We start from the raw sequence: 25,577 nt of genomic DNA on the forward strand, positions 1-25,577 counted from the left end.
TCAACTGGAATTAAGTTTCTGCCACCCAGAAGAATGGGCATTAAAAAGAGAAGTTAAAGCCATTTAGGGGCTCCTGGGTGGCTCAGTCAGTTAAGCACTCCACTCTTGATTTCAGCTCGGGTCATGATCTCAAGGTTTGTGGGATTGAGCCCTGCGTCAGGCTCTGTGCTGACCGTGTGGAGCCTGCTTGGGATTCTCTCTCTCCTCTCTCCACCCCTCTCCTGCTCGCATGTGTTCTCACATGCTCTCTCTCCCTCTCTCTCAAAATAAATAAACATTAAAAAAAAAAGGGATGAAAGCCATTTATAGAAAAAAGTAAATTAAAATACATTACTAATTTTACATATTTCATCCAGATCTTAAGATTTGCCCCATCCTAAGATAATGATATAAGTACCTGATTATACAATATGTGCTCGATAAATGCTAGTTACTATTACTACCTTTGATCCCAAGACAAGATACTGAAGAAAGTCCTATTATACACTTTAAGAAAGGCCTACTACCAGATGTGAGGGCAATCTGGCTGAGACATCTGTCATTCCATTGATCGCCAGGGTTGATTTGATTGATCTGGCTGGCTAAGTGGGTGTCCCCTTCCTCCCTCACCTCTCTGTGTGTTCCCCCCTGAAGCTGCACACTTGGTCAAAGAGGATAACCTTCCCCATAGAGGAGGACCATTCTTAGGTCGAGGGTGTCTGGGTAGTTGCACTCCCCTGCTAGAATCTCCAAACAAGCTCTCAAGGTCCATTTGTAGAAGAACGTATGGTAATCAAGCTTCCAAGACTCCAGACATATCCAAATGAGGTGCTACATGTGACAGTCTGCCTTTCTTTAAAAAAGGAGGAAGGAGGGAAGGAAGGAAGGAAGGAAGGAAGGAAGGAAGGAAGGAAGAAAAAGAAAGTCCTATTACTTTCCCTTAGAGAACCAAAGAGGGAAAGGGGGGGGGGTCATTTTATTCTTGCTGAGGGACACTCAAGTTAGAACAGTCGTGGGAGGATGAGCCATCAACAACACAGAGAGGACAGCAATGATGAGCTTCTATGATTGGTAGGGCAAATTTCCTCTTTGCTTTTTTTTTTTTTTTTAATTTTTTTTTTCAACGTTTATTTATTTTTGGGACAGAGAGAGACAGAGCTTGAATGGGGGAGAGGCAGAGAGAGAGGGAGACACAGAATCGGAAACAGGCTCCAGGCTCTGAGCCATCAGCCCAGAGCCCGATGCGGGGCTCGAACTCCCGGACCGCGAGATCGTGACCTGGCTGAAGTCGGACGCTTAACCGACTGCGCCACCCAGGCGCCCCTCTTTGCTTATTTTTTAACAGATTGAGTTGACTACATATGGTCTTCTAGAGAAACCACTATATAGTCATCAAAATCAGCTTCCTTTAGGGCACACAGTCAGACTACATTTCCCAATTCTCCTGAGAAGGTGGGTGGGATCTTGTGACCAATTCTGGCCAATGGAATGGGGTAGAAGTAGGATGCTGCTTCTTTCTCCCTAAAAGCCTTTCCTGTGATCCTCTATAACTGGAGCCAAAAAACCCCCGAGGATCTAGGAAACAGTCAGAGCCTGAGTTTCTGAGAAGCCACTTGGAGGAGAGCCATTGAAACAGGGCACTTGGTGGGGCGCCTGGGTGGCGCAGTCGGTTAAGCGTCCGACTTCAGCCAGGTCACGATCTCGCGGTCCGTGAGTTCGAGCCCCGCGTCGGGCTCTGGGCTGATGGCTCGGAGCCTGGAGCCTGTTTCCGATTCTGTGTCTCCCTCTCTCTCTGCCCCTCGCCCGTTCATGCTCTGTCTCTCTCTGTCCCAAAAATAAATAAACGTTGAAAAAAAAAAAAAAAAAAATTTAAAAAAAAAAAAAAAAAAAAAAAAAAAAAAAAGAAATAGGGCACTTGGGTTGGACTACTCCTAAGTAAGGAATAAACTTTCCTTGGGTTAAGCCATTGAAACATCATGGCTGTTTGACATAGCAGCCAACTCTAATGCACACTGTATAAATGCTAGAGTAAGGGTATGGAGTTCCTTCCAAACGCGATTATGGCTCCCTACCTCTGAACCCCCACTTTCTACCCTTTTGCTGCATTCAGCCTTTTTAGTAGCCTTCCCAGACATCCAGGAGTGGGTAAGTACAATAGCGGCTTGCTTGCCTCCTCAATGTTCTTTGGGATTTGGGCATTTAGGAGGGTGAACGTGAAGTGGTTTCATGGTAAGAACTTAAAAATCCGATTGAGAGAATTTTCGTAAACAGAAGGCACGTTCGTAGCCATCTGGTTCAACCATTAAAATAAGTGAGAAGGAAACGGAAGCCTGGGGGGCACAGTTGTGACTTAAGACCATAGGCTGGATAGCACTCGCAGCAAAATCAGCACCCACTTCTCCGGAGCTCCCACCAACGTGCCCATCGATGCCTCTGGACATCCAGTGCAACATTGCATCTACAACTCAAGCTCTAGAGTTGGACCAAACTGGGCCAAAGTTATGGCTCCTCTTCGTACCAGGCAGACCACCCCAGAAATAGTATTTTATACCTCTAAACAGCATGTAACCTTATCTGTGAAGTGGAGATGATGATAATAATAGTACTTGGGGCGCCTGGGTGGCTCAGTCAGTTAAGCATCCACTCTTGATCTCAGCTCAGGTCTTGATCTCAAAGTTGTCAGTTGAAGCCCAGCACTGGAATCCCCACTCAGCATGAAGTCTACTTAAAAATAAATAAGTAAATATATAATACTAGTTTCCTCTTAGGGTTGTTATATCAACTAAACAAATTAATGCATTCGGAGTACTTAGCACACATCTGACCCTAATTCAATTTTGGGAGCTTCTGCCATTATTTAAAAGAATACCATGGGACCCCTGGGTGGCTCAGTCAGTTAAGCGTCCACCTCTTAATTTCGGCTCAGGTTAAGATCTCACATTTCCTGAGACTGAGCTCTGTGTCAGATTCTGTGCTGATAGGGTGGAGCCTACTTGGGATTCTCTCTCTGCCTCGCTCTCTGCCCCTCCCCACTCATGCACACACAGGCTCTCTCTCACACAAAATAAATAAACTTAAAAAAAAAATAAAAGAATACCAAACTTGTATAAAAACAATGCCACAGCCTTGAAAGAACAACATCCCACACAGCTTGAGGATTTCTTCCTTTGTGAACAGAACTCTGCGTTTTCTACTCATGCTTTTGAAGAAGTTCAAAAATATGCTTTGCTATATTGATTATTTGGAGCTGAAGGCACTTGAAAAACAGCAGATACAGGGGGAGGCTCTCTCTGAACTCCCCGCATCTGCCTAAAGACAGATCCTCTGAAAGGAACTCCATTGTCATCAACCCCCAACCCTCGAGTTTCATCAACCAGGGAAGACTGGCTCCTGTCACGGGAGAGGAGACTACGAGTCGACACCACACCCAGACGGACTTTGTCACACACTGTCATACTTTCCCTCTGTTCTTAGGGCCCCTCCGTCTTTCCCCCAAGTCACTTACTGTCCCCTAAGTGACCTGCATCCGCACCCCCTTCTCTGTTAAGATGGTCTATAAGCTCTCAAATCTCATCTCTTTTTTAGGCGTTTGCTTTTTTTTCTCTGTGATGCCCTTATCCATGTAATATTAGAAATGAATAAATTTGTATATCTTTTCTCCCATTAATCTGCCGGTTGTCAAGTGATTTCACAGACCCAGCTATTGAAGCTAGGGGGATAGAGGGAATGTCTTCCCTCTCCTACACTTTATTTGGGGCATTGGCTCCCTTCCTTGTACGCCTGATTCTCTCCTCTACCAGATGGCAAATTTCTGGCTGTCTTATCTCTGTCTCTATCACTCAAGGCATGCAAGTGTGACTTGCACAAAATTGGTGCTCCTTTGAAGCGTGTTGGGGAGCAGAGCCTATCATGGGGAAGACGAATGTAAAGAACTTGTGAATCTTTAATACCCCATTCTTGGCCGGGGTTGACCAGGCCCCATCCCTGCCTCCCTCTCCTGGGCTCCAGCTCTTCCTTTGAGGAAAAGCAGGCAGTCACTGTTGACTGGCTGAATGACCCTTTTTAGGGAAGACCTTGACCTTAATAAGCCCCAGAGAAGGTGGTGGCCCCAGAAATGTCTGACCAGCTCTGGCCACCAGCAGGCAGACCTAATTTGCTGGGCTCCTGCCGTCTCAGTTTCATCCTCAGGCAAGAACTGCTTTATGAAAACCAGAAGCCTGGAGAGTGTTGATAAGTCTAGCTCCTTGTTCCAGGCCTCACAATGCACAGTTGCGTGCCCTCTGCCTCCAGATGCTGGCCTCGCTTTCAGAATCCTGACCACTTTACACTATAGCAGCACCCCCGCCCCCCCCCCCCCCGAGCAGGGAGAGTTGGGGAGGATGAAACTCAAAATAGACTGAGTGTAGTTCTGGGAAATGGGAAGATTTGAAACTACTTCTCTGAGAATCAGTCTCGCTGTTTGTTGATTGAATTTGAGGAGTATCCAGGTGAATGAGAAGTTTCCAAGCCCCCTACAGCCTAAAAGCCCTAAGGGGACCCCCATTAGGAGTAAAAACTCAACTTTCCTTGGCTTGGGCCTCCACTGGCATAACCCAGAACTTTGGCTTCCTCTGGTGTCGATTTTAGGAGGCCCCAGAGGAGCATATGAGCTCACTATCTTGGCTTTTAAAGCCAAGGCAACGGCTGGCATTGCCACTCCTCCCAGAGGCTGCGAGGAAGCTGAGGTCCCAGCCAAGAGCCCTGACCCCAGGCTCCCAGCCCTGGAAATACCAGCTTACAACCTACACCCCCGGAGGTCCTTACTACCCAGTGGGCCACACCATGTGCCCCTTGGGGCGGAGGGAGATGGGCCTCTCCCCGGCCCACATGGCACCGCGGCCCCTTCACACCCAAGTAAACTCTACCCATGCTAGCTGTGCAGTTCAGACCTGAGGCCGGATCCTGTCTGTCACCTGGCAGGCCAGTGAGTATAGTGGGGTGCTTGGCTAAGCAAAGCTGATATTTTTTTAGCCCCTGAAGCAGCAATTTAAGGGCTGCCAGCTGCTTCCGGGACTTGGCGGAGACAGGAAGTCATCGTGAAGCAGATTTTTTTTGTTCTAGGAAGATACTTGGAGTGGCCCCTCTTGGTCATGTTCATGGTAAGACTGCTCTGGAAGAAAAGGGTGCAATCAGGATCTTTTGTGGAAGACAAAGTCCTCTCTACCCCCTTCTTATGCAGAACTGTTCTCAAGGAAAAGAGGAGGGCCAACTTGCAGAAAAGGTCCAGGAACTCTCTGGAGCTCAGGGACGCTAAGGACGCTGAGTAGAACAGGAGCCCACTTCCAAGGAGGCAGCACTGGGTATGACCAGGGATCAATCAGAAGCCCTGATGGCACGAAGGCTTGCCTGGTCCTGCCACCTCCTGGCTTCTCCACCTGCTCTATGAGGAGGCCCGGCTTTGAGAATAGGGACAGCACATGAAGAGCCTCCAGCATGTTGGAATCAGTCAAACAGCATCTGAAAGTATACATGCAGAAACACTTCACAGCTATTTGTGCACTGACATTCATAATGGCATTATTCATGATAACCGAAGGGTGGAAATAATCAACACCCCAGATGAATGGATGAACAAAATGTGGTGTATCCGTACAATGCAATATTATTCAGCCTCTCCAAGGAAAGAAATTGTGTACTATGCTACAACATGGATGCACCTTAAGGACCTCACGCTAAGTGAAATAAACCAGTCACAAAAGGACAAATGAACGCTGTAGGATTCCGGTTACATGACCTACCTAGAGTAGGCCAATCCATAGAGAGAGGGTAGAATGGTGGTTGCCGGAGGCTGCGGGGAAGCAGGGAAGGGAGCTATAACTTGATAGGTACCGAGTGTCAGTTTGGGATGCTGAAAAAGTTCTGGAAGATAGTCAGTGGTGATGGTTTGCCCAATGTGTGAATGTATTTAATACCACTGAACTGCACACTTAAATATGGTTAAAATGATAAATTTTGGGGCGCCTGGGTGGCTCGGTCGGTTAAGCGTCCAACTTCGGCTCAGGTCATGATCTCACGGTTCGTGAGTTCGAGCCCCGTGTCGGGCTCTGTGCTGACAGCTCAGGGCCTGGAGCCTGCTTCTGATTCTGTGTCTCCCTCCCCTCAGCTCCTCCCCTGCTCACACTCTGTCTCTCTCTCAAAATAAATAAAGATTAAAAAAAATTTTTTTTAAATGACAAATTTTATGTTATGTATATTTTATCATGTATACACACACACACATACACACACACACACACACACACACACAAAACCCAATTATCAGAGAGGTAATGTGGGACTTCATTCTTTTTTTAAGTTTATTTATTTAGAGACAGAGAGTGCGCGCAGGGGAGGAGCAGAGACAGAGAGAAACAGAGAGTCCAAAGCAGGCTTCACATTGTCAGCACGGAGCCCGACACGGAGCTGGAACCCGCGAACAGTGAGATTGTGACCAGAGCAGAAACCGAATTGGACGCTCAACCGACTGAGCCACCCAGATGCCCCAGAGAGGTAATATGGGACTTTAAAAGTAGGTGACAAAAACAGTTTTTTTAAAGAAAGGTGCTGAACCTTCTAGGCAGGACTGGTTAAATGGAAAAAAAAAAAAAAAACAAACAGAAACACCTTCTAGGCAGGCCTGAGGCCCTAAAAACAAAGAAAGAAAAAACCCCCATCAGAATTCTGCTTTTCTAAAGGCCTCAGGGTGTCTTCAAGCCATTAGTTCTAAATGTTAGTGGTGACCGCACCAGGGAGAGACATGCTCTGGGGTCCTGGGCATTCCCCTTCCCCTCACCCAACCTCAGAGACCAAGAGGTGATCATAGAGCGCTGACACAGGTCTCCTGTGGAGGGGGGCAGAACATACCTCCCCAAGATATGCCTCCTCCACATGAAGACTATTTTGAGCTAAAGACAGTTGAGACGACGCAGATACAGGAAAGACTCTCTCTCCTCCCCCTATTTGCCTAAAAAAGCAGAATATAGATTGGTAAAGTTGTCCCTCCTCCCCCTCTCTGTCAGGAAGGACCAAAGTCCATCACTGGACACTACCCTAGACCCTTATCAGCCCAGAGACAGCACCAGAGGAATCCACATCACAGAACATGCCAATACCAGCCTTCATCTTCCATTAGTTTCCCCAGATATTTGCCTTCGTGCAATCTACCCTTGGAGGTTCAAAGTCCTTTTCCTCCCTCTTGTCTCTTTTTCAAAGGGGCACCCGGCTGGCTCAGACAGTTAAACGACGGAGTCTTAATTTCGGCTCAGGTCACCATCTTGCAGTCGTGAGGTCGGGCTCCGAGCTAAGCAAGGAGCCCACTAAAGATTCTCGGGGCGCCGTCTGGGTGGCTCAGTCAGTTAAGTGTCTGCCCGACTTCAGCTCAGGTCATGATCTCACAGTTAGTGAGTTTGAGCCCTGCACCAGGATCTGCGCTGACAGTGAGGAGCCTGCTTGGGATTCTCCCTCTCTCTCTCTCTCTGCCTCTCCCCCAATAGCTCTCTCAAAATAAATAATAAATAAACTTAAAAAAAAAAAAAGATTCTTTCTCTCCCTCTGTCCATCTCCTGTGCTCATGCGGGCTTTCTCTTTAAAAGGAAAAGAAAAAAAATACATTGTTATTTTGTTCTTTTGTTGGTCTCAGAGCACTGCATTTGTATGCGTGATGCACACGTTAATGAAGTCCTGGAGGCCCGGGTTTCTCAGTGGGTTCAGCCTCAGGTAATGATCTCACGGTTCATGGGATTGAGCCCTGAGTCCAGCTCTGTACTGCCAGCCAGGAGCCTGCTTGGGATCCTCTCTCTCTCCCTCTGTCTCTGCCCCTCCCCCACCCACACTCTCTCTCACTTGCTCGCTCTCAAAATATACAAATAAACATTAAAAAATAAATAAACTCCTGCTTATTTTTCTGTCATTATTCTACCTTTGGTTAGTTTAATTTACAGAGTTGCAGCCAATGAAGTTAAGATGTTAAGAGGGAGGTTGTGTCCTACCCCCACAATTGGGAAGACTAGAAAAGTTCAAGACAAGTGCTGGCTGCCCCTGCTCCTGATTTGATGGGTTTGATATTTGCTATTTGCAGAAAGGAACTTTCGGAGGGACTGGAAGCTTTCACATCTTGAATATGGATCGTAGTAGTAGTTGCCCAGGTGCAAAAATTCATGAAGGTGTATACTGAAAATTTGTGCACTTTGCTCTATTTACATGATATCTCAATTAAAAAAACAAAAAACAAAAAGCTTACCCCTCAGAAATTCTAGATTTAAATGGTCTGAGGCAGGGCTCAGGCATGAGTATTTCTAAAGCTCCCCAGTTAGTTCTAATATGTAGCCAGCACTGAGAAACACAAGCATATCCTTGTGCAGGCTGACTGGTGACTGATCTATGCCTGGCTTTTGGAGGCAGCCTATGTAAACTAAGTGAACTCCAGGGGTTCTAGGGCAATCCGTGGGGTGAGAGAGAGGAGCATTATACTTTGTGAACTCCTATCTGTCCTCCTAGATCCTTCTGAGATCTCCCTCTCTCCTTTCCCCAAATAGGTGGATTTTGCAAATCCACCCTGCAGGCCACGACCCAGCGACTCATCAGCTTTTGCTTGGATATCTGAACTCCAGTGACAGGGGCCTCCCATGGCAAAAGCCAGAATCCAAGACTTCAGCCTCCAGTGCCTCTGGCCAGAGCATCACCTCCCGGTAAGCCCGAGAGTTAGAGGCTTATTGCTGCGGGAAACCAGGGCCTACTGCTTCAACCCGGCGTGTAGACACACGGCCTGCAAGAAAAGGGGGTACACAGTAAGGCAGGTGGTGGGGGGACACAGACGATTCCAAGGACCCTGGAGAAAAATGAGCGAGATCATTTTGGCTGGGGAGCCCTGAGTAAATGCAGTGTAAAAGCTTTGTGACTATGGCCTGGGGAGTCGTTGGAATGAGTATTTATGGCTGTATTTTTCATTGAGCTTGGCTAGAAGACTTCAGAAATGAAAGATTTTTTGGCACCGGAAGCTTTGCACCAACCAGCATATCTCTAAATTAAGTAGTGAAGCAGACAGGCTCTGAGTTACTGGACACAAATTTCATGTCACGGCGTGAAAATTCAACCTTCTTGAAATGAGCTCTTGCAATTAGACATTTAAAAATACCTAATGAATACCAATGAAGAAAGGAAAAACGAGGTGGTGTCTACTCAAGTAGCTCTTTGATGGCAGAAAGAGAGTGTAGAGTTCATTTGCAGGGCAGCCCACGGCAGGGACACCCCTTCTCTTCCCTTTCTTGAAGGTCAGAGTCACCCTAAACCACTTACAGTTTTCCTGAATAACTTCCCAGAGTCTCCTAAGCAGTTGGGATACATCTAAGACACGCCGTCTTTACCTCGACCCCAAACATAAAAGTGGGACCCCCTCCCACGCCCCTTGGCCCTCCCCTCCCTCACTGTACCGCCTCTGCTGCCCGCTGGTATCCCCAGCCACCCCCTTGTCCCCAAACCCCCCTACCGCCCCCAATTTCACTTCTCTTATTCATATGTTTTCTCTCTCTTTTCTTCTTTGTCTCCTTCCCTTTTCTTCTGTGTTTCGGCCCGAAGTTCCAGTCATTTTGTGCCACCCTCGTGACTTTTGCACAGCCTCGATTCATTTAACTTTTTTTGACGTTGATTTTTTTTTTTTTTCCTTTTGGCCCCCTTTTAAAAACGTGAATAAGATTACCTTTTGAAAAAGCTTTCCATCAGGGAAAAATCAGTCCTCCTCGCCATAAGCAGGAGGAAATTATAAAACAGTAAGACAAATACAATGAAAACGGCAGCAATAGTATGAAATTCTAGCTGGATACTGCTGGTGACTGGAGGCTCAGAGCTGGAGGCCTACCCGCCCTTGATTAAGAGATGAGATAGGAAATGTTAGAGAGGTGTTGAAGACAGACTAGCACCAAACTGAGGCTTTCTCCTTTACATGATCTGAAGCGTCAAAGGGACAATCTGGGCACTGTTATTTATTTAACGCTGTATCCTTGGATCATTTTGTGTAGCCCAGGGAATCATGATGGGAAGTGTCTGTATGCTGCTCTTTGTGCTCTCTCTCTCTCTCTCTCTCTCTCTCTCTCTCTCTCGTTTCTTCCAGTTTCCATTTGTTACCTCATTTCCTCCCATCTCTTTCTCCTTCTCCCCCCGCCCCTCTCTTTTTAGTAGAGTAAGCAAGTACTTCTGTTATATTCAATGTTCTAACAACCCATGAGCAAAAAGACGCTAAAGAATTCAAACCCAGGAAACATGACCCAGAGAGGCTCCTAGCCAGGCTATCTCCCTGTCCCATGAAAGCCTTGCTCCCGGGGGCTGGCCCTCTGCCTCTCCTCCAAGACAGCTTCATGTACTCGGAACTAGGTATGACTTTCCTCTCTGACATAGTTTTTGGATACAGTGTCAGAAAAGGAACACCAGTTAGTGAGTGGGGATGCAGGGCCCAGGTCAGCCACTTGGCCCTCCCAGGACACACCGTCCCCCCCTGCCCCCGGCAAACTCAGAGAAGAGTAGCTCAGGTTGGATTCATTTGAACAGAGAAACAGACCCATCCAGCAGCTTCTCACCACAGCACACAGTGGGATGGCCGCGTCTCACGGATGAGGTATGACACTGTTATAAGGTAAAATCGTGACTTCCGTGAAAATATTCAAAAATGAACACGTGTTAAAGAATTTATTCTGCTCAAATGATATGACAGAACCAGGCAGATAGATGTTATAACTGGTTCAAAGGAAAAGTCAAAACAGCACAAATTTACATGGAGTAAGGGAATGTTGAGATGAATTGCAAATGAGGACAGAAGTGGGCTTTTTTTTTTTCCTGCCAACGTGGTGGGGGTGGGAAGAAGTGGAATCTCTACCAGATAGGACAGAATTTACATACCTATCAACTACCTATTTACGGAGTCACAAAATAGCTTAAAGGCAGCGAATACGGCTTGAATCTGGTAACCCTGGAGGATGATTCCGTTTTCCACTGAAACACAAAATTGTTTCTACGTGAAGTTTCTAACCCAGGGGAGACCCCATTCATTTGATTAGTGCTTCCCTAAGATCAGCTCCTTGCAGTGTACATCTCCCCCACCAGCCTTCCTCCCCCCACCCCGTACCCCGTCCCCGGCAGGTAAGGCTGGGAGCAGATGCTTATTTGACAATAGGTGAAAGGACGGTTGGGGACTTGGGTTCTAGATGTGACTAGTCATTAACTAACAGCAGCAACAGCATGGCCTCGCTCAGGTCACCTAACTCTAGGTCCCTTCATTAAATGAGAACCGACAACTACGGGGTGGGGGGGGGGCCTTAAGGTTTCTCTAGTTCGAAAGTTCTAGAATTCTGGGGAGTAAGAAGCTGATGTTCATAAATCTTAAACTAGCCCAAGGACTTCTGGCAAGAACCTAAGAGGCAACCCACAGACTGACTGATTCACTGCCCCCCCCCCGCACCCCCCAAGTCAGTCACTGCCCCTGGTCAATGGCAAGTAGGATACTATCTTTGGGTTCCTCCTTTGTTTGGTATTCTTACCCACTCCCTCCCACCACTCTTTAACAGTTTAGGGCCCCTGACCAATACTGCAGAGACCTGGTTCACTGGCTGAGAAGATCTCTTTCCCTTTTTCACATGGTTTTCCAGAGAGTGGCTGCAGAGCGAAACCACGCACAGATCTCTCTTCCTACTCGGTGTTTTCCCCCAGGGCGGGCCGGCTGCACAGGCTCCACACGTGGCAGGCGGAATGGGAGACATCCAGAGAAGGCTCAGGGAGGCTGCACACCCGGGCCAGCCACGCACCACCCCGGGGATGACCAGGGCACGTGCCACCTAAGGGGCGCGCCCAGCAAGGCCCCAGGGGCTCCTCAGTGGGCCCCCACGGTCGCCGCTGCCGCCGCCACCGGGCAGGAAAAAGTGTGAGTCACCCCGGGGGTGGCATGCCCAAGGAGCAATTAACACGACGGCTCTCCCACGCGGCTCTCCTGTGCCCAGGGGCTGGGCCAGCAAACAGTCCTCAGCCCTTCCTGGAGTCTCCTGGCCCCGGGAGCAAGGGGTGGGAGGAGCCAAACCCGAGAAGGGGAAAAAGAATCTAGTTTCCAGTCGCTCCAGCCCTAAATTCTCCCTGAGACTGCCAGAAAAGATGCTAATAAAAGACCAGTTGTGTGGCCAGAGTGTTTTCTTCGGACTTCTGCCCGGGGAACTAGAGAGGAAGCCCACAAGCGAGGTCACCAGTCCCATCCTATGGCAACACCTTTTGCTCGCTACTGACCCCTCCTGGGGTGATGGGGACAGCCAGTGGCGGGCTGGGAGGGAGCAGAGAGCAATAGGATTCACCTGGACACAACTATTGGGTTCTTAAACCCAGCATCTGTGGGAGGATGCTTACCTAAACTTCAGGCCACAGACTCCGAGGCTCTAATTTTGGCAATTCTCTTTCCTCCAAGGGGCCCCGGAACCTTTCACACGGGACTTCTCTTTTTCCTGAATCTCCCTAACGTTTTGTCCTGGGGAAATGGAGGGGGGCATTGAGGACCCTTAGGAGAATGAAATGAACATAGTTAGGTGCTAGCAATGTGACCCGAACAGCAGAGCAAAGGGTGGATTTGGGGGCAAGGCTAAGATCAGCCAGGGATCCTTAACAGTTCTTTAGGTTATCGTAGGCGCTGACTCTGGCTTTAGCAAATACCCCTTCGAAAGACCTGGAGGGGCTGCGGGAGGGCAAGGGCACTAAATGGAAAGAAGAGGATAGGGCCTCCTGATGGGATGGGTGCGGCGAGGCTGTAGAGGGAGAGAGCAGACTAACACCACTTCCCCCCTCCACGCCCTTCTTTCTCCGAGAGGGTAGATTTTTGCTGACAAAATAAATGCTACATCCTTCTGGCGAAACAGGACTCTAAGCGGAAGGGCAAGTGTGAGACGCAGAAAAGAGAACGCGTGTTGATTTGATGTTGAGAGATGGGTTCATTGACGTGACTGAGGAGGACTTTGGCATCAGTCTGCTCAAAGGCCAGCTTGGCCTCTGCCGAGCCGTGACCTGATACGAGATGCTTTGTCTTTCAGCCTCGGTTTCTTCCCCTGCAGAGAGACCACAACACCCACCCCATGGGGCTTTAAATTTTTTTTGTTTTTAATGATTGAACCATTTCCATTGCTTAGTGCCTGGTAGTTCAGGACACAAATGCTCAAAAAAAAAAAAAAAAGAGTAATAGGCAACCGAATGCTGTAAAAATAACTGCATTGATTGTTACTATGAGCCAGACATTATATTAAGCATTCTACATAATCTCATTTAATCTTCTCAACAGCCCCATAAGGTTAGTATATTATGATCTCTGGTTCACAACTGAGAAAAGCGAAGCACAGAGAGAGCTTGAACACCTGACCAAAGTCACGCAGCTGATAAGCCAGGACTCAACCGTAGATCTGACTCCAAAATCACAGACTTTAACAATCACACTGATGACTTCACAACACATAAAGGTCAGGGCACAGAAAACAAGTCTTGGCCTGAGCTACAGATTGAGGAGTTGTCAGGGTTTGGTAACAGTCGAAACCATATTTATAGATGGAATTATCCGAAAGAAGCGAATACAATTGAGGAGAGAAGGAAAGACCAATGTTTCCAGTGCAAAGAAAGAGAAGAAACAGACCTAACGGGAACAGCCAGAGGTAGGAAGGGGTGCGGCCAAGGGAGGAGGGCAGGCTTCAAGGAGGGGTTGGTCAACAGGAGCGCCGTGGGCAGCCAGCTGTGGCCTGAGAGGAGCCCCGTAATGGGTCCTTTGAGATCTCGGCAAGAGCAAGGGTGAAGCAGAGGCCAGGCTGACGGGAAAGTTAGAAACGGGCAGCAGATGAGACTTGGAGGGAGAGTGAGAGAGGGTGATCGCTATAGGTGGGTGCAGAGGGAAGGGGGGTGGCCTCTGGATTTCTGATGAATGCACTGAGATGGAGAAAGGCTTCTTCTGGCAGCAGGAAAGGAGATGCATTCTGAGGATGCAGGAGGATGGGGGGCTTTCTGGCTGATGGTCTCTCTTTCCTCTGTGAAATTGGAAATCAGCTGCAAAGGGAGTACAGTGGGAGCCCGGTGGGCAATTTGAGAGCCATGGTGAAGATTGCAAGCCAGTGCTGTGGAGAAAGGGGGCAAATGGTGTCAGGCTAGCCAGACTGGGTAATAGGACCGCCAAACCCGGGTAACCTGCTGCAGAGGTTAGAGACTGTGTGTTGGGAATGGCCAATGGCCTCATTTTGGAGTGCATTTCCCAACAACTTCAACAGCCCCTGATAGGGTCACCCACCATCCCAGTTTACCCAAGGTGGTTCTAGTTTTAGTACTTGAAGTCTGGGATCCCAAGATTTCTGTTAAAAAGAAAGAGGAGGGAGGTGGCCGTTGAGGGCAAAGCCAACAGTGTCCATCAGAGAGGCAGCAGGGGGCAAGTGGGGTCTGAACGCCGTTGTAAAAACTATTCAACTGTAGGTTTTCACCTGCTCAAATTCTCCCTGTTTCTCTTCTGCCTGAGATATGTTATGTACTCACTAGCTCTTAACCAGTGTTGTAGCAAACCTGTCATTTCTTCATAAAAATCCTCTATCCAAGCATGTCAACCCCCTGAGCCTCGAACACACTTTGTACTTTCTCATTTTCTTGCCTTTCCCAGTCCTTGGAATATAATAACCCCCTCCCCACCCCCCCACCTACCCTCTAACAGGTAGCCAGACCCCACCATCCATCAGAGCCTGGCCCAAACCTAATCACTTGGTCTATAACCACATAATATTAGTGCCCCGAAGAACCTTTAAGACAATCCAGTCCAGTATCATGTGTCTTCAGGGATCTCCCTGTGTAGACATAGCTCCTGGAGAGTGGGTCCAATTTTACACTTCTCAGGGGTCCTCTTAGCCCCCAGCACAATGACTGATACACACAACACATGCTCACTAAGTACTTATCGACTGACAGATTAATCAATAAATGCTCACAGACTGAGGAGTGAGTGCAGCCCGCCTTGCTTTTTGAATCTGCAGACAAGCTCTCAGGAGAGAGGGCTGAGGAAGGTGGGGAGGAGAGGCTGGCTATGAACCAAGGAGGCGCTGCTGGGCAACCCTGGGATGTCGGGGTGAGAAAAAGAGCGATTACATAGCCGAAAGCCGCAGAAATTCTCACCCCTCAAATGGATGCATTAAATGACAAATTATAACCCTTGATTGTCTTCTATAATACACTTTGATATCACCTCTGCTAAAGGAACTGTGCCCGCTGCCACACCCCTCACTGGCCATTTTTATCCCAGCCCTTAAGGTTGGGATCTTTGGTGGGAGGGAAATGAACAGGGATCCTTGGACTGGCCCAGGGAGACCTCTCTACGAAAGCTGCCTTTCTGGGCCCTGAGAGGGGTGGGAAGCCCGGGCTGGGAGAGGCACTCTTCATTCTTGATGGTGGCAATGCAGCAGGAGGAGGTCTGGACCCCCCGTGATTATTCTGGATTTCCAAAGAGCCTGGAAGGTCCTGAGGATTCTACTCTAAGATCCGAGGATTCTTCACGGTTAGGTCTCGTTTCAGTGATCAGTGGTCCTGGCCAGGCTTGTGGGTGTTGACAGTTCATCAGCCAGCGAGCAAACATTTACCGAGGGCCCGCTTATTGGGGGACAGCACAACAAGTACAGGAAAGAAGCCCCACGAGGAGCTCACAGAGTAGGTGAGGCCTCGACACCCACAACCATTAGCAGATATGACAATAATGATCTGTGCGGTTCGACTGCCCTGGGCTTCTGAGCCCCAGTCGCCTTCCAATTCTCTTCAAAGGCTTCACAGCCCCAGCCACTGGGGAGGGTGCCACCAGGTAGCAGAGGAAGAGGTCACTTCTCCTCGTTTTGAGGATGGAAGGGGAAAAACGGAGTAGCAAGGCCATGTTCCTGCCTTAGGGGGCAGCCAGCTTGACAGGAGGAAACGAACCTAAAGAGAAAAACATACGAGGAGGCACCAGGCAGGGAGAGACAGACAGATGGAGTTTAAGTCTCTAGCTGACCGGCATCCTCCCAGCCCCCCACCTCCACCCTGAGGCCAGAGGATCTAGCTTGGAAGTTTCCTCAGGTTGGTTATGATGGGAAGGACATGCTACCCCAAAATATGGCATCTTAGCATATTGAATATTTTAGCCTGAGGGAGTTGGGGAGAAAAAAGCAGAAGCAGAAAAGTCACTCCCAGTGCCACCCTCCCCTTCACCCCCCCCCAACTGCCAAGACTGTTCCCTGAAACAAATCATAAAACCCTCATGTGCAAGGTGCCCTTGCTATACTCAGAGGAAAGTGGCATCCTTTTTTTGTTTATTTATTTATTTTGAGAAAAAGAGAGGGAGAGAAAGAGAGAGAGAGAGATCGTGAGTTGGGGAAGGGCAGAGAGAAAGGGGGGGAGAGAGAGAGAATCCCAAGCAGGCTCCATGCTGTCAGCTCAGAGCCTGATTGGAGACTTGAACTCACATACTATGAGATCATGACCCGGGCTGAAATCGAGAGTCGGACGCTCAATCAGCTGAGCCACCCCAGCACCCCAAAAGAAGCATCCTTATCTCTGAAGACAAAGGGACGCCAAGAAGAACCCTACAACGAGGCCTTACTAAGTTTCCCCCCGGTTTCCTACAATACCTCATACTCCTCTACTCCTTTATCTTACTCCTCTGTGACTGTCCCCTCTTCGTCCAACCTAGCATAAAATACTCAGGTTTCTTCAGGTCTTCATTTCCTTATGAAGGTTCCTGTGTCACACAAGACTTAGATGAAATAAATCTGTCTGCTTTTCTGCGGTTAAGCTGTCTTTGTCAGTCTAATTTTCAGACACGGCCAGGGGCCCTAAGAAGGCTGAGGAAAACGCTTTCGCTCCCTAGTTATGTGCTTTCCCTGCTTTTTCTTTTTCGCCAGTGCAAGCCGGGTGCCCACACTTGTAGTCAAAGGAGCCTCAGGAACGGACACAGCCGTGTTCAGTGAGGGCTGGGGTGATTCTGGAGGATGGCCTTGAAGGATGGAGAGGAGAGGGAGGGGCCCAGGTGGGGAGGAGGAAGAGGAGGAGGAGAAAGAAGGCTCTAGAGAGACAGGAGCAGGGATAGTGGCCACACGGGCCAGAGGGTGGGTCCGGAAGAGTGCTGTGGAGGTTGGGGGCCCGTGGGGCAGAGGGCAGGAGTGAACTCTCTCTCCACGGGTCCTGGGGCAGGGAGCTTGGGTTTCTGCTGGTGAAGGCAGGGCCCTGAGCTCTGCAGGAGGCCGGCAGCTGTCTGACTGGCCGCACACTTCCTCTCTCCACGGTAATCCCTTTCCACTCTATAAAGCAGAGCTGGGACTGCACACTCACATTACACCGTGACTAACCAGCAGTCCGTCCTATAGCTGGCGTTATTTCATTTTCGCATTCTGTCCGCATCCCCTCCAACCATTCTATTCTTTCGACTGGCTGCTAAGCCTCAGCTTTTCTTACTTCCCATTTTTAAAATGTCTCCAAGCTTGCTCATGCTTGAGACCCTCGCCCTGGGGAGGAGTGGCAGCTGAAGGACCCTAAGTCTTTACTTTTCAGCATCTGTACTGGACGCCCTAGCCCAGCAGCTTTAGAATTTCAAACCAGACAAAGGCAAGGTTCTGGATGTTCTCATGGCAACCCTGATTTACATCCCAGAAGGAGCCTTCTGGATCACCAACTGGATCCCGGGGGGGGGGGGGGGGGGGGGGGGGGGGGGGGGGGGGGGGGGGGGGGGGGGGGGGGGGGGTGTTCGCTGGGCAGTGTTTTCATCAGAGGCCTGCTTGCCAGCCACCTCTGAGATCCGCTGGGGCCTGAGACAGCCGGCCTCCCCTCCCTGCCCCACCCAACCTCTGACTCTTCTGACCTTGCTTCTTCCTGCTGCACCAAGTGGGGCCAGCCACCCTCCCGGACTCAGTCCTCTGTGACTCAGTGGAAGCCAGTGGCCACTTCCCCCCACCCCTCCCACACTCGCATTCCAACGGCCAGCTCACTGGCTTCCTGGCACTCGACCCACACCCACCAGGCCTCTGCCTAGAGTAAATAGTCATCTCTTTATGGCATGGTTTACCAGGGTCAGGGCCAGCCCTGTATTGGAAGGGGTCACGTGTATCTTAGCCTCTGAGTGCATGCCTTTCTTTCCACAGCTAACAGCTGACCTCTGTGAATCTTCCTTTTGACCCCTGGCTGACCTGGGACATTTCGTTTAAGGGAACCAGAGACTTAGTCCTCAGTATCGTAGCTAGCCTAGTGCTAGCTCAATACATTTGAAGAAAAGAGGGGTTTTTTGTTTTGTTTAGTTTTTTTAAGAAAGAAATTAATACATGGAGGGTAATTTAGGGGCACCCAAGGCTTCCCCAGCACCTGACAGACCCTGCACCTCCATGAGGGTTCACTGGGGCCGGGTTAAAGGTGGGGTTGGCAATACCTGGGCTGAAGCCTCTGCTCTTTCACTCCAAGGTCTCAAGTGCATTGTGTGACTCACCTGAGCCTCCTTTCCTCACCTGTATGCTGGGTATGGTAGTTCCGTTTTTCATCACTCCAGGATGTACAGTTTTTTACCTTTTAATATCCCTGGAACTGGGCTATGGCAGGATACGTCTTCGATTCGATACGGAAATAGGGAATTGTAATACTGTTTGCTGCAATGCCCCTCTCTACAGGAGCATGCATCCCACCTGCTGAGCTGGGGGGAGTGGCCCTGTGACTTGCTCTGGCCAATGGGGTGTGTAAGGAAGTGTCATGTGTCACATCCTGGGTGAAGCTTTGAAAGACAGCTAGTGGGGCACCTGGGTGGCTCGGTCTGTTAAGCGTCCGGTTCCTGATTCTGGCTCAGTTCATGATCTCACCGTTCGTGAGTCCAAGCCTCACGTCAGGCTTGTGCTGACTGTGGGGAGCGTGCTTGGGATTCTCTCTCTCTCTCTCTCTGTCTCTCTCTGCCCTTCCGCTGCTTGGGTGAGTGCTCTCTCTCTCTCTCAAAATAAATAAACTTTAAGCAAACAAACAAACAAAAAAGGCAGCAAAATTCCAGATAGAGGCTGTCCCAGGGTGAAGACAATGTGGGGCCAATGGGCATTTAAGGGGAGAGAGGAACATAAGCCTCTTTAGCCATTGAACTTTGGGGTTCTGTTTTCACAGCAGACTCTTCCATATCCTGACTGGTATTGCATCTTCCAGGTAATTGACAGATTTTTTTTCTTTCTTAACGGTGCGTTAATGACGCAACTCCCAAAGGATGGTAATGTCGACTCAGTGAAACACGGAAGTACCTCTCGCAGACCAAATGAGTTAATCCCTGAGCACGATGCTTGCCTACAGTAAGCGTTTGATTCATGTGTGCCATTGTTCTATTTCTTGCCCTCTGCACATGGCCAGTGTTCATTATAGGTTTGGAGTAATGATCTGATGGCACAGAAAGTTGACAGCCCCCTCAGATCCCTTGTGGAGTGAGAAAGGGCGTAAGTACGTTCAAGTAAAGTGTGGCTTGGGCACTTGCTTTGAGGGTATAGGTGTTTTCGACAGCCTTCCCGAAAGCCAGCCATTAAAAAAGCCACTTGTTTTGGTAGGTAACTAGGAATGCTGATTTTTTTTTTTCTTCTTGTTAATTAACAGTTTGTCACCTGGGACATGAGAAGGTGGGAGAAATGACTAAATCGTGGGATGGCAAGTTTTTGGTGCAACAAAATAAAGAAATTCCATACTCTTTGTAGATGGAGCAAAATTTAACAGTCTTGAATTTCCGCGGAACTGGGTACGGGCTGCAGACCCAGTCTGAAGAGATCAGACTTCCAGCTAATTCTTTACCTTCTGTATTATACCCCTGTGCTTTGGAACAGCTCTCTCCAGGAATTTTATAGCCAACTCCTGCAGACCTGAGGGCAGGGAGAGAGCTCTGGATGCAGGGCTGAGCCAAAGCACAACCATGAGGACGGGCAGGTCTGTCCCTGCCTTTGCAGGGACATGGCCCACCCCGTGGATATCTGCTCTCCTGCAGCTCCTGGTGCTGCCAGCCTCCTGCTTCACTTCCTCCACTCAGGAAGATGACAAGTCATTTGTCCTAAAGCGTTAGTGACGTAGGCATTACTTCCTCAGGAGCATTTGCCTCTTAAAAGGGAACCTAGAAAGTTAAAAAGGAAATTACAGGTCAGTTTGTAGGGTTGTGTTAGGTGTCTGTTAATTGCAAGAAACAGAAATTCGCTCAAATTGGCTTATGTTCATTTTTTTTAATCTTTTCTTTTTTTTCTTTTTATCTTAGTGCGAGTGGAGAGAATTTTTTTTTAAGTTTATTTATTTGGGAGAGAGAGAGCAGGGGAAGGGCAGAGCGAGAGGGAGAGAGAGAATCCCAAGCAGGCTTCACGTTCTCAGCACGGAGCCCAATGCGGGGCTTGAATTCGTGAACCTGGGATCCTGACCTGAGCCAAAATCAAGAGTCAGATGCGCAATCTACTGAGCCACCCTGGTGCTCTCAAGCTGGCTTAGGTTTAAAAGAAAAGGCTCATTGATAGGAAACTGGCATTCACATGAAACTTGATTGCAGATAATACAGTTATGACCTCGAGGGAACAGAAATGTTCTCAGGTAGCTGCCGTCTCCAACTCTCTCTCACTCTCCAGGGTTCCATGGTCTCTCATCTCTCCTGCCTGTGTCTAGTTCAATCTTTTCTCTCAGCAGACTGCGTGAAAAAAACATGCAGTTATCAGCACGCGGCCCCATAGTGGCTGCCCTAAAATGGTGGCCTCAGAACCTCACAAGTGTGTGACTTTCTATGTCAAGCCTCAACACCGACTAACTAGAGTTTTTCTAACCTAATTCCTAAGTCCTGAGAGGGAGGATCTTCATACAGCCCATAGGTGATTCCAATTGGGCCAGTGTCTCTAAAAGACAGCATGGTTCATGTGTCATACCAAATTTGGTTCAGCAGCATGTGGCAGAATACCAAAATAAGAGCAGCTTAATACGTGGAAAAGCATTTCTTTCCTATCTAAGAGTTGAGCAGTCCTGGGACTGGTATTAGTGTGGCCTCTAGATCACTATCTTGGTATGTGGCTGACATCCTCAAATTTACCTCATGATCCAAGATGGCTGCTGAAGCACCAGTCATCACATCATGTTGGGTTGCAGGCTGGAAGGAAGAAAAGAAAGACTAAAGCTCTCTCCCACTTCCTGCTGAATCAAATCCCTTTAAGCACCCTTATCAGGAGTCCCACAGAACACTCCTGCTTACATCATTGCCAGAATCTAGTCACATAGTCACACCTGACTACAAAAAAAAAAGTCTAGGAAATGGAGGAGTTTTTGTTTTTGTTTTTCTTTGTGTGTGTGTGTGTGTGTGTGTGTGTGTGTGTGTTTTAGCAAGACACATTGCCATCTAGAATATAATCCAAGTTCTGCCACTAAAAAAAGAAACAAGGATAGATATTAAGGAACACTCAGAATCTCAGCCACAGTCAGGAAGGAAACATAGAACATCTTCAGTATGTTTTTTTTTCTTTTTTCTTTTTTCCTTTTTTTTTCCTTTCTTTTTTTCAGTATGTTTTTAAGTTTTCTTTCTCTGTAAGAAACGTAGGCCACTTTGGAAATTTAAAAAATAAGTAAAAGAATCACTTGGGAAAAAACAAGAAAACCCTGAAAAAGTAAGGTCAGTGTTTAACCCAGAGGAGTAGTATCTGGAGGTGGAACTTCAGGCATCAGAGAGATAAATGGTGGTGTTTTAGAAGTGGGAGTAGAGACCTTGCCAGAAACCGTTGTCATTCCACGTGAACATACGGAAGGCCTACACAGTGTGTGTGAGAGTTTTGTAGGCATGGATGTCCATCCCCTTCTCTACTTGAAGCCGAAATTGGTCTACGTGTCTGTCTACCTTTCTCGTCTCCATTTGACCGTGTTATTCATGGAACATAATATTCACGGTCCACTCCGATGCGGTTCTCTCTTCTTCTCCCCACAATCACCCCAGTGCAGCTACTTGAAAACTCTCTCCAAAATGTAAGGCAACCCTGTTACTCTGCTGATTATATCCTTCCCAGGCTCCCTGACCAAGGCAGGGAAACTCTCTCCCTATGGAGCCCCTTCCCTTATTTTCAGCCCTGACTTTTGCCTCCTCCCTTTCCCCAGATCCAGCCTTCAAGAAGCTGCTCCCTGGGATCCTCTGAGCCTCCTTTGTCTACTAAACAAATTCCTACTTTCTCTTCAATCCCCTGCTCAAACCCACCTCCTCTGTGAAGCCTTCCTTGATTGCCCCCAGGCGCAGCCCTTTTTCTCTTTCTTTTGTGTCCCTGTGACCCTTTGTGTACCCATCTCTGCCTGTTTCTGTCAGCAGGCCTCTCTTCTCCACCAGAGCATGAACTTTTTCAGAGAAGGTACTGGGCTTTATTCCTGTCTGTGCCTTGGTGCCAGGCACAAAGCCTAGCGTGACCTAGGTACCAGTGGAAGGCAGTTACAAAGCAGTAGACCATAATGAGCACAGACTCTGAGTTCAAAGCCAGGCTGGGCTACTTACTGTGACTTGACATCTCTATGCCTCTTCCTGTAATTTCCCTTCCTGTAAAAATAGGGGAAAATGATACTTCTTATCCCACAAGTTTTGTTGACGTTTACATGAGGAGACATATACAAAGGGTTTGTCGCTTGCTATGTGTAAGTTATTACCATTATCTTTACTGTTTCTGAGGGCACACACAGCCCTCCTCCTCCTCCTCAGCTCAGTGATTTTGATTAGGCAAGACTATCCCTCTGAGAGATGCAGGCTGATGTTACTGAAAGATATTTTGTGTCAATGACACACTGGCATGTTGACTTCCTGGAGAAATTCAGGGAAGTTACAAAACTCCATCTCTGTGCTTGAACGCGCTTGCATATTTCCTCTGCTCTTGTCCGTTTGCAGGGAGCACACTGAGTAACCCAGAGGGTTGGAAAAGTCTCGGCTGGAAAGGGTTAATCCCAGAGCCTTAGAAGGAATCAGGCCCTGGGGAAAGTGGGGTTTCTAGCGATGATGGAGAATGAGGCCTTTCTGCATCCATCTGAGGTGCTGGGAGGCATCGCCATGGTGATGCAGAGTGTGGGTCCGCTTTCCATTTATGTGGGGCTTTTTATCTCTCCTGTGCTGGTGAGGTTCAGTTAAACTACATTACGATGAAACGAGGCACAAAGGGAAATGCTTTGTTCAGCCAGGGTGGCATGAGAAGTTATTGGAAAGGCAGGGACTTGAGCCCTGATTCATGCAATAACAAATATTTATGGAAGGAGTCTCTTCTGTGCCCGACCCAATCCCAGGTATGGGGACTCAGCAGAGAACGAGTCACCTCTAATGGGGACAGCAGGCGATAATCAAAGGAGCAAATACATGCTATATCTCACTGATTCTAGGGTGCCCCTCCACTTTAAAATGTCCGACATCAGAGTTCATGTGTCCTATAATTAGCGGTGGTCTTAAGAACATTTTTTTCTTTCACAGTGATACATAAGACGATGCTGCATTTGGGGCGCCTGGGTGGCGCAGTCGGTTAAGCGTCCGACTTCAGCCAGGTCACGATCTCGCGGTCCGTGAGTTCGAGCCCCGCGTCGGGCTCTGGGCTGATGGCTCGGAGCCTGGAGCCTGTTTCCGATTCTGTGTCTCCCTCTCTCTCTGCCCTTCCCCCATTCATGCTCTGTCTCTCTCTGTCCCCCCCCCCAAAAAAAAAAAAAGACGATGCTGCATTTTACAACTGATGGCATCTGCGATTTAATAGAATACAATAATATGTTTCAGGGAGTGGCCTCCTAACCCTCCTCGATGCTGATTTATTTCCCCTCTGGGCAAGGTATAGTAGAAACTTGAAGCCTGAAATGGACAGTGATTTCTCTGACTGATATATTTCTGGAACTTCCTTAGAAATACTCAGCTCTTGGGGCGCCTGGGTGGCTCAGTCGGTTGAGCGTCCGACTTCGGCTCAGGTCACGATCTCACGGTCCGTGAGTTCGAGCCCCGCGTCGGGCTCTGGGCTGATGGCTCACAGCCTGGAGCCTGCTTCTGATTCTGTGTCTCCCTCTCTCTCTGCCCCTCCCCCGTTCATGCTCTGTCTCTGTCTCAAAAATAAATAAACGTTAAAAAAAAAAAAAAGAAATACTCAGCTCTCTCGGTTATATTTCTGTGATCTACTTTCCTTTGAAACCAGTAAAGATCCTGCCTGTAACAGTAAAGAATTTGTTTGGCTGCAAATGAGAAGAAAATCCAACCAATGTTGACTTGCGCTAACTTGTTTAACCCTAGGGCTGGCGCAGCTGCTGAAATACGTCATCAGATACCCAGGCCTCTTCTGTAATTTTGCTGTACCATCCTCGGCTCATGACTCTAGTCCTCATGGTCACAATATAGCTGCTGCAATTCCTGGCTTCACAGCAATGCTCCCAGTGGGAAGAAGGAGGAAGGGCAAAGGGCTCATTGGTCGTTTTGTTTTGTTTTGTTTTGTTTTGTTTTGTTTTGTTTTCAAGTCAGGGAAACAAGCTTTTCCAGGAGTCTCACTTTGCTGACTTTACCTCCATCTCACAGGTCACTGTGATGTCCCACGCTCACCCTGAGCTAGAAAGGGTGACGAAAAAGACAGTTGTGGATGAAGATGAGAAGCAACAGTGTCTCCTCTGCTGAAGAAACAACCATGCAGTTCTATGAGTGCGTCGCACATATGTGTGGGATAACACTGGTGGTGGGAATCAGAAGGAAGAGGGGATACGTTTCCCACTCCTGAAGGGAAATCACTAGACAGGTTTGTCTCACCTGAGAATGCGACAGAAGCCAGTTAGTACACATTGAGACAGAGCCTGGGTTTCTTCACACTTGTCTCCAAATATCCAGCCAATTTGAGAAACAGGGTGACCTCATGGACCCTGGCCACACGTTACTAACTACCAAACAAGGCGGACATAGACATTTCAGATCAAGGTGATGAACCTCTAACTGACAGAGGGTCCATTCTTGCCGGAGAGACTGAAATGACTCCAAGAAGACAGCAGAAAACAAGGACACAGGATTGCTAGATGGGGAGCTTCATGAAAGATGGAGAAAGTCTCCTTAACCACACACTCGTGTCTTGAAGGCAGGCCTCTGGACTTGGGTAAGGCCCACCCAGGTCCTCCCATCAAGGGGAGGGGGAAAGGAGGCTGGATCAGAGGAGGGCCCCCGGGCATGGGGGTTGGCTTTAGGGGAAACCAGCACATGAACAAAGGTGTTACCCTCTGACGACCTTTTGTATCAGTCTGATGGTCTTGCTTTTCCGAGTGTCTTTTCATCCTAGGCGTGGCAACTGACACGCCAATATCCTTCCTTTTGGAAATGGTAGAAAAACTCTACGTACTCACAGAATATACCGGCGTCCGCAGTAGTAGATTGCACAAATGGCCACAATCTTTCCTCATTCCCTCTGTAAGCACCGCTTTGCAAGATGACTTCTCGGCCGCTCCCACCACCAGCAACAGCCTGTTTCTCCACTCTTTGAATTCAGGCTGTGCTAGTGACTTGCTTTGCCCAGGACAGTGCAGTAGATATCGTGTGTTCAGTTCCCAGTCTACGCCTCGGGAGAACGCGCCTATTTCTCTCCGGGAACTTGTGTGAATGGGCTGGG

The sequence above is a fragment of the Prionailurus bengalensis genome, chromosome A3 (genome assembly GCF_016509475.1).
Source record: "Prionailurus bengalensis isolate Pbe53 chromosome A3, Fcat_Pben_1.1_paternal_pri, whole genome shotgun sequence".
In the NCBI taxonomy this organism is placed as follows: Eukaryota; Metazoa; Chordata; class Mammalia; order Carnivora; family Felidae; genus Prionailurus; species Prionailurus bengalensis.